Genomic DNA, 8,059 nt, shown 5'->3' with positions numbered 1-8,059 from the left:
ATACACGTGGTGAAATGATAAGCCTCTGCTCATCTTTTTAAAACCACAGACAATCATCAGCAAGTTTGGGGTTTTATAAATGTGGTGGTTTTACCCAGCAGGGTAGCTGAGCTCCACCACAGCCACTCTCTCACTCCCCCTTCTCAAAGGGAAAGGGGGAGAAAATACGATGGAAACGGCTCAAAGGTTGGGATAAGGACAGGGAGATCACTCAGCAAGTAGTGTCATGGGCAAAACATACGCAGTGTACAGAGATAAGAGAAATTTATTACCTATTGCTAACAAGCTAGAGAAGTGAGAAGCACAGAAAACAAACTAAAGGCTTCCCCCCATCCACCCTCTTCGACCTCCTCCCCTGAAACGGCGCAGGGGAATGGGGGAATGGGGGCTGCAGTCAGTCCCTAACACTTCGTCTCCGCCATTCCTTCATGGTCACTCTCTGCCCCTGCTCCACGTGGGGTCTCCCCCACAGGATGCTGTCTTTCCCCAGCTGATCCTTCCCACAGGCAGCAGCTCTTCAAGAACTGATCCAACATGGGTCCGTACCATGGGGTCCATCCCCAGGAGCAAACTGCTCCAGCACGGGTCCCCCACATGCGGCAGCTCCCCCCAGACCCCCTGCTCCTGCGTGGGCTCCTCTCCACGGGCTGCAGCTCCGGCCCGGGGCCTGCTCCTGCGGGGGCTCTCCATGGGCCGCAGCCTCCTCCAGGCCACATCCACCTGCTCCACCGGGGGCTCCTCCACGGGCTGCAGCGTGGAGATCTGCTCCGTGTGGGACCCATGGGCTGCAGGGGGACAGCCTGCTCCACCAGGGGACTCTCCACAGGCCGCAGGGGAACTTCTGAGGCATGCCTGGAGCACCTCCTGCCCTCCTTTTTCACTGACCTTGGGGTCTGCAGGGCTGATTCTCAATCCTCTCTCTCCCAACTGCTGTTGCACAGTACTTTTTCCCTTTCTTAAATCTGCTATTCCAGAGGCCCAACCACGGTCTCTCACTGGCTGGCCAGCGGCAGGTTCTTTTGGAGTCAGCAGGCCCTTTTGGAGCTGGCTGGGGCTAGCTGTGACCTAACATGGGGCAGCTTCCGGATTCTGGTCAGAGAGGCCACCCCTGCAGCCCCCCACTACCAAAACCTTGCCACATAAACCCAGTACAGTAAGGTAAAATAAAAAGGCTAAAATGTACAAGGAAAATAATCAAATAATTAGCACTGATGTGACAAACCTTAACAAAGAAGATACTGAATCTCATATTTTTAGTAGGCTTGTATTAGTACAACACTAGTTATAATCAATACCTGTTTTAAATTTAGAATTCCTTATAATAACAGGAAAAATGTTATTACCTAGAATGCTTTTTTGCAGCAGCTCTAACAGTAAGTGTGAAAGACATTTAAGCAAGCTGAAAACTTAATAATTTAATGGCAATTCTTTACATTCTGTATCACAAAAAATAGTTGAAACACTATTCTTTATCCAATAATTTGTTCTATGAGTTGTTTCTGTGTAGTGATAGTATTGGACAGTGCACAGTGTTTTTGTGTAGAACTTCAAACATCACATAAATTCTCATGTTCAGCTATCGTGACTGATCTTAATTATTTGCTACTTAAGTATTAGTTAGCCTATTCAATTTTATTTGTCTCTGAAAAGATCAAGGTATTACAGTTGTATATTCCAAGAAGAGCTGCCAATGTCCTATGAAAAGATTAAGTAACCTGTTATTCCATCTGTAATAGCATGTAGATTCTACAGCAAATAAATCTAACAAATCTGGGAAACTGGTGGTTTGCTCAAAAAGCTAAGACATTAAAATTGTTCATGGATGCTTCTGGGTTTCAAGTTCTCTTTTTGTAATATACTGTGTTAACTCTTTGTGGGGGAAAAAAAAAAAAAAAAGGCAGAGCCCGTCTGTTTCAGGTGCCTGATTTGGGAAGTTGCGTAAATAAATATTGTCTATAGCACCCTTCATCTCAATAATTTTGTGTAACTCAGAAGTAAGCAATAAAGACACGGCACAATAAATAAATAAATAAATAGTTTATAAGTTCAGAAACTGGAGCAGAGGAAACATACAATGAGATTTATTTAATTTGTATTTACACTTTCTGGAAAGATGCATTCTTCACTTTTCTATACAATGTAGAGGACAATATATTTTGAACCAAAATAGGGTTCTGTATCCAAGTGTGTATGATGTTTAGCTGTGGGTAGAGAACTCCTATACAGTTCCAGGTGCAGTGTTTCTATCTGTGTATTCAGCACTAATTGGACAGTAACTGCAGAATACTAGTATATAAGTGTCAATTTACCGAGGCTGGTACTGGGTTACACTGTCATTTTTTCTCTTGGCTAAGCCTGCTTCTGGATCACAACCACAATCACAAACAGGTTCAGCCCCGACCTCAGTGTCAGTATGTTTCATACTGGACAGCCAGAGCATGAACTTCGCCAACTACCCAAAAAAAATGAGAAGCAGCTTTGCAGGGATGTAAAGAATTGTGAATGTGGACTAAGGGATATCACTGAAAACAATTACAACCCCCCCTCCTTTTTTCTGTCTAGCTTCTCTGTTTCTAGCTCTTGCTCTCCCCACACTGAACATTGTTTCTAACTAGCAACCTGTGAAGGAAGGAGGATTAATAGAAAAATTCATGACAAAATCAACAGACCATCAGCCTGCTTTAATTAGTTATTTTCTTACTGTAATTTAGTCTGATGTGCAAAAAGTAACTGTAAAAGCATTATTTCTTTATATATCTAGATACTAACATAAAAATATCATTAAAAAATCTTTTAGAGACTTTCTATTATGTCTCGTAATTGAAGTAATGGTTACTGTACAATGCATCCACTGCACTAGTACACATTAAGCAAACATTAGCAAAGCCAGAGAAATTTCAATGGAATGGAACAGTGTTACATGCTTTTTTTTTTTTTTTTTCAGTGTTATCATTCAACCCAATTACAGCATTGAATACACTTCAAATTCCCACTGGTCCTGAAAGATGTCATAAGAATTTGCCAGCCTGGCAACAAGTGTCACACCACTTTACCTCCAACACGGTATCTCAGCAGCCTTGCAAGTTGCTTTGTGACCCTCTGTCAGACCAGAACAACACTGTCTCAAAAAAAATATCCCACTGCTGACCTTAATGGCATCTCTTGAGTTCACCAGTTTCAGCTCTTGCATTTCTCCTACCACAAGCAACTTTTCCCTGATGGAGTCTCTTTCCCAGCACACATTCCCCAATTTACTCTCAAAGGAACTTCTCTCTGTATTGTAATCTCCCAAAGCCTGGGAATACATCAGTATTGCCAAGATGTTTTGGACACACTGGCTGCTTCTCTGTGTGGCATTAGCTCCATCTCACCCCTGCTGGTACTCCTTCTGTCTCTGTGTAGATTATCCGACAATGATCATTCGTTCCCTTCTTCCTTCCCATCTTTCTTCCACCTGATGAACATTGTGTCCATTAGTGGTGCTGAAATTACCTTTAGAAAAAGGAAAGGTGCCTTTTTTATTTAATAAGCTTAAGTTGGAGAAAAGACTTAAGCATACGTCTAAATTCATCCACTCAAATGCATTCATTAGCTTCATGGGATTATAGAATAGAATCATGGCATCAGAATCATTTAATTTGGAAAAGCCTTCTAAGATCAAGTCCAACTGTGACTATTTGTGCAAATTGTTTTGAATTTATTAGTAGGATTTATTAAGGATGGTGGGTCATATTGTGCTTGAAGAACATCACCCCTACCTATGTGAACGCAAATTGTTTTATATTCACTATTATTTCCAGATGGTGGTCAGGTTGTCCCTGAAAAGCGTCAGCCATACCAATGTGAACTGCATTACTAAAATAATACATCCGGTTTGGGGCCTTGTTGCGGTCTTTCCCTTCCACATTCCCTTTCAAGCTAATAAATACTGCTGTAATATTCTTAGATGTTTTGCTTACAGAAATATTTCAGAAACGTAGCATCAGCAGCCTCTTTGTAATTCTCTCTTCTCCCTTGAGAAATCATTTGGAGAGAGGAGCATTTGATAAAGAAGTAGTTTCCAATATGTTTCTAGTGTGCTTTACACTAAGGAGAGTCAAACTGGTGAAATAACGACTGCTCTTTTATCTCTGAAGACAGAGAGCAAAGGGAAAAAAAACTTAAATAAACAAAAAAACAGTCTTTCAAATGGCATATAGAATGTCCATCGAAATTAGGAGACATGATTCTCTGCCCTCTAACTTGAAGGAGTCAACAGAAGACTGAAATTAGTCAGAGTTAAGACCTCCCCCAAGTGCAATGGCGTGTGTAATTGTTTAACAATTTAGTTATAGAACACAGAAGAAAAGACATTCAGAAAAAGAGCTGATTTAGCTTTTATCTTCTGTGGCAACATTTTTTAAAAGTTTTTTTTTCTTTAAGAAAAGAAGAAAATTCACATTTGATTAGCACTCATGAAAATTTCTCTGGAAAATTTCACAGTACAAATCCCCATATGAATACCTGAGACAAAAATGCTAAGCTTCATTGTGGTGTGTTAACTTTGGGTAGCTGCCAGGTGCCCACCAAGCTGCTCTCTCATTGCACCTCCTCAGCAGAACAAGGGGAGAAAAAAGACAAATAGCTCATGGATTGAATGAAGTACAGAGAGATCACTCACAAACTAACATCTTGGGCAAAACAAACTTGACTTGTAGATAATTAGTTTAACGTACTGCCAATTAAAAATAGGATAGGATAGCGAGAAACAAAAACAAAACTAAAAGCACTTTCACCCCACCCTCCCATCTTGCCAGGCTCAGCTTCACTCCTGAGTCTTCTGCCTCATCCCCCAAGCAGTGTAGTTGGATGGGGAGTGGAATTGTGGTCAGTTCATAGCATTTCATCTCTGCTGTTCCTCCCTCCTCATACTCTTCCCCAAAGTGAGATTCCTTTCATGGGCCACAGTTCCTGCCAGGAGCCTGCTCCTGCGAGGGCTCTCCATGGGCCGTAGCCTCCTCCAGGCCACATCCACCTGCTCCACCGGGGGCTCCTCCACGGGCTGCAGCGTGGAGATCTGCTCCGTGTGGGACCCATGGGCTGCAGGGGGACAGCCTGCTCCACCAGGGGCCTCTCCACAGGCCGCAGGGGAACTTGTGCTGCGTGCCTGGAGCACCTCCTGCTCTCCTTCACTGACCTTGGGGTCTGCAGGGCTGGTTCTCTCGCATTTGCTTATTCCTCTTTCTCCCAGCTCCTGTGCAGCGTTTTTATTTCTTTCATTATCTTTTCTTAAGTATGTTGTTACAGAAGTGTCACCAGAGTTACTGGTGGGCTCAGCTGTGTCCTGTGATGGGTCAGTCAGAGCTGGTTGAAAGAGTTTCTGTCCAGCATGGGGGCAGCCTCTGGTCTCTTCTCACAGAGGACACACCTGCAGCTTCCCCGCTACTGAAACCTTGCCATGTGCATTTGCCCAGTGCATTATTTCAAACAGAAAACAATTTTCTTTTAATTTGGCTTAGTTGTAAAACAAAGCAAATAAAGCTTGAGACTAACTTTCTCCTGCTGGATGCTGTGATCATGGAATCTAGTCAATTTAATTAAAATAGACGTTTTCTTACAAATTCTATTGATTTGGATGAACTCCCATACCTCCATGAAATACTTTTCTCATTAAAAAATATCAGCCAGCCAATTATTATTAATGTTTTAAGCCAAAGGAAAGGTTTAGAAAACAATCTGCCAGGGAAATTTTAAGATTCAAATCTAACTAGAAAATTCCATGTAAATTTTAATATTTAAATGCAATAGAAAAAGACACTTAGCCATTTTGTACTTTAGTCTCTCCCATAGCATATTCAGTGATTATATCCTACCTAACACATGGAATTGTATGTGAAGGTGAATAAGAACATTTTCTCCACAGTTCAGAGGGAGCTAAGTGCTAGGATGTCCATTTCGGTGTTGTTGCTGAAGGAAATGGCAGAAATGAGAAAAGGCTGGGATCTTGGGTTCTGAAGGTAACAATAACTGGGCTTTTTGTGCAGCAGCATCTTTTGCTGTGTCCCCTGTCTCAGCAAATGACATCCTTATGAGCACACCTTGAAGAGGCAGATGGAGACCTGGGTCATGTGCCTTTGTGTAAGTGAAATACCTTAAGGAAGAAGAAAACCGGTTCTTTGAATTTTGAAAAATAAACATGAGATAAAAATAGTGTATATTATATTTAATAACAATCGTGTTCAGAATACCTTACAGTTCAGAACACTATGATACCATCAAGTAATTAATTTTCACATAATTAAACTAACATAATTCAAGATGCAAAGATGCAACAGAAGAGTTTTAAAATGCACAAGCCAAATCCCCAAGCACACCTGAGAAGCTACACAACTGTGTAGCCAAATTCTACTCAAATACTTGATGTGCTATGTATGTCCAACAGCAGCAGAACACATCAGCAGAACAAATTGTTTGGAAAACAATAAAGTCTCAAAGGAAATCTAGGATTATATATGGCTCTCCAGAGAGTCAGAATCACACACCTTGACATTCAGGCCACCCATACTACCAACAGACAGAAAAGAATTGACCAGATAAAGATTTTTTTTTTTTTTCTTGTAAACAGTATAAGATTTTATTGTTAACTGATTTTTACAGCTTACAGCATGATTCTGTTTTTTATACACTTGGAGGTTCCATTGACTTAAATTGGAGTAGTGAGTGCACAAGGAATGGAGAATAAAGCCTTTGAAGTTCAGTATCATTATTTAGATTTCAGGCATGCCTGGAGACAGCACTCTAGATTAATAAAATGCTTTGCTTCAATTAGCTTTGTGTCTCCTGCATCCCTCCCCAGTTCCCTCTGCCCTTGTTTAACATACTCCCTTATCCCTTCACATTATCCAGACAGGTGCTCTCTGCAACCGCAGACAGCTGGAAGTTTCACGGAGGAGATTCAGTGTGGGGAGGAGGAGGGTGTATATCAGTTTCTTGTCTCTGATGACAGAGAGTGTGTGAATCTGTACAGGAGTGTGCTATGTTCTGCCTCAGTATTGTTTCAGAGATCATTTTAAAAGATCTTTGAAAGGAACAAAATTTTAGATCTCTTAAACAGATATGTTCACTTTCATGTATGGCAAGAACATTTTCACAATCTAGCACAGAACATGTAAATAAAATGAGTATTATTTCTAGCTGATCAATTCTGGGCCAATATGAAGGAAAAAAATATATATTTTGTGTATATCAAAGAAACTTTTATTGTAGTGGGACTCATATTTCTGCAATGATTTTGTCTGGTTTTCCACTGTAATAAACCCCCTCATTTCAGATTTCTTTGAAAGAGGCTTAGGAGCATAATGCAAGGACCACTGGAAACTGACGCATCCTGCAAAGTGGGGGCAGGAAATTATAAGTTTCACATTGAGTTCAATGGGAAAGTCATAAGGCCCTGCTCCTTCTCCCTTGGGGTATTTTCCTATTTTATTGTCAGTACTATAATGGGCAATCAGTTCCTGAAATGGTGCCCTGCTGTCTAGATGAAGCATTTATAGGTCTTTTAAGCAGTCCATTTGAACACTGCAGAATAAAAAAGTCAGCCCTTGGAATTCAGGTTTTAGGGCCCTGATCTTCAATGTTGGCAAACCTCTTACACACTTCGAATTCAGCACAAGATCAGGGTCTCAATTTCTCCATTTCCTACTGCAAATCAGACCTTTATTTATCACAGCTGGAAACAACATTACAAATAAAAATGCTTCTAAAAAACAAAGTGTCTGTCCCTTTTAAAAGTTAACTTCCTTAGATTTATGCACATACATTTACATAGTAATCATCTGAATAGAGATGCTGCTTCTAATGAATTAGGGGATTACTACAGAAATATATAAATCATCACAGATGTTTTCCATACAGAAACACTTTCTTTGAAAAAAAATAAAAAAATAAAAAATCTGTTCAAAACTCAAAGAAACAAAAAGTCTTTTTTGAGGGCCTAACATTGGAAACTAGATCCAAGAAAGAACTTACGGGCTAGATGCAGGATAAGATTTAGGCCTAATATGAAACTAAGAGAATTTAG

Source organism: Anser cygnoides, chromosome 1 (assembly GCF_040182565.1).
Source record: "Anser cygnoides isolate HZ-2024a breed goose chromosome 1, Taihu_goose_T2T_genome, whole genome shotgun sequence".
In the NCBI taxonomy this organism is placed as follows: Eukaryota; Metazoa; Chordata; class Aves; order Anseriformes; family Anatidae; genus Anser; species Anser cygnoides.
This window is presented reverse-complemented; position numbering follows the sequence as displayed.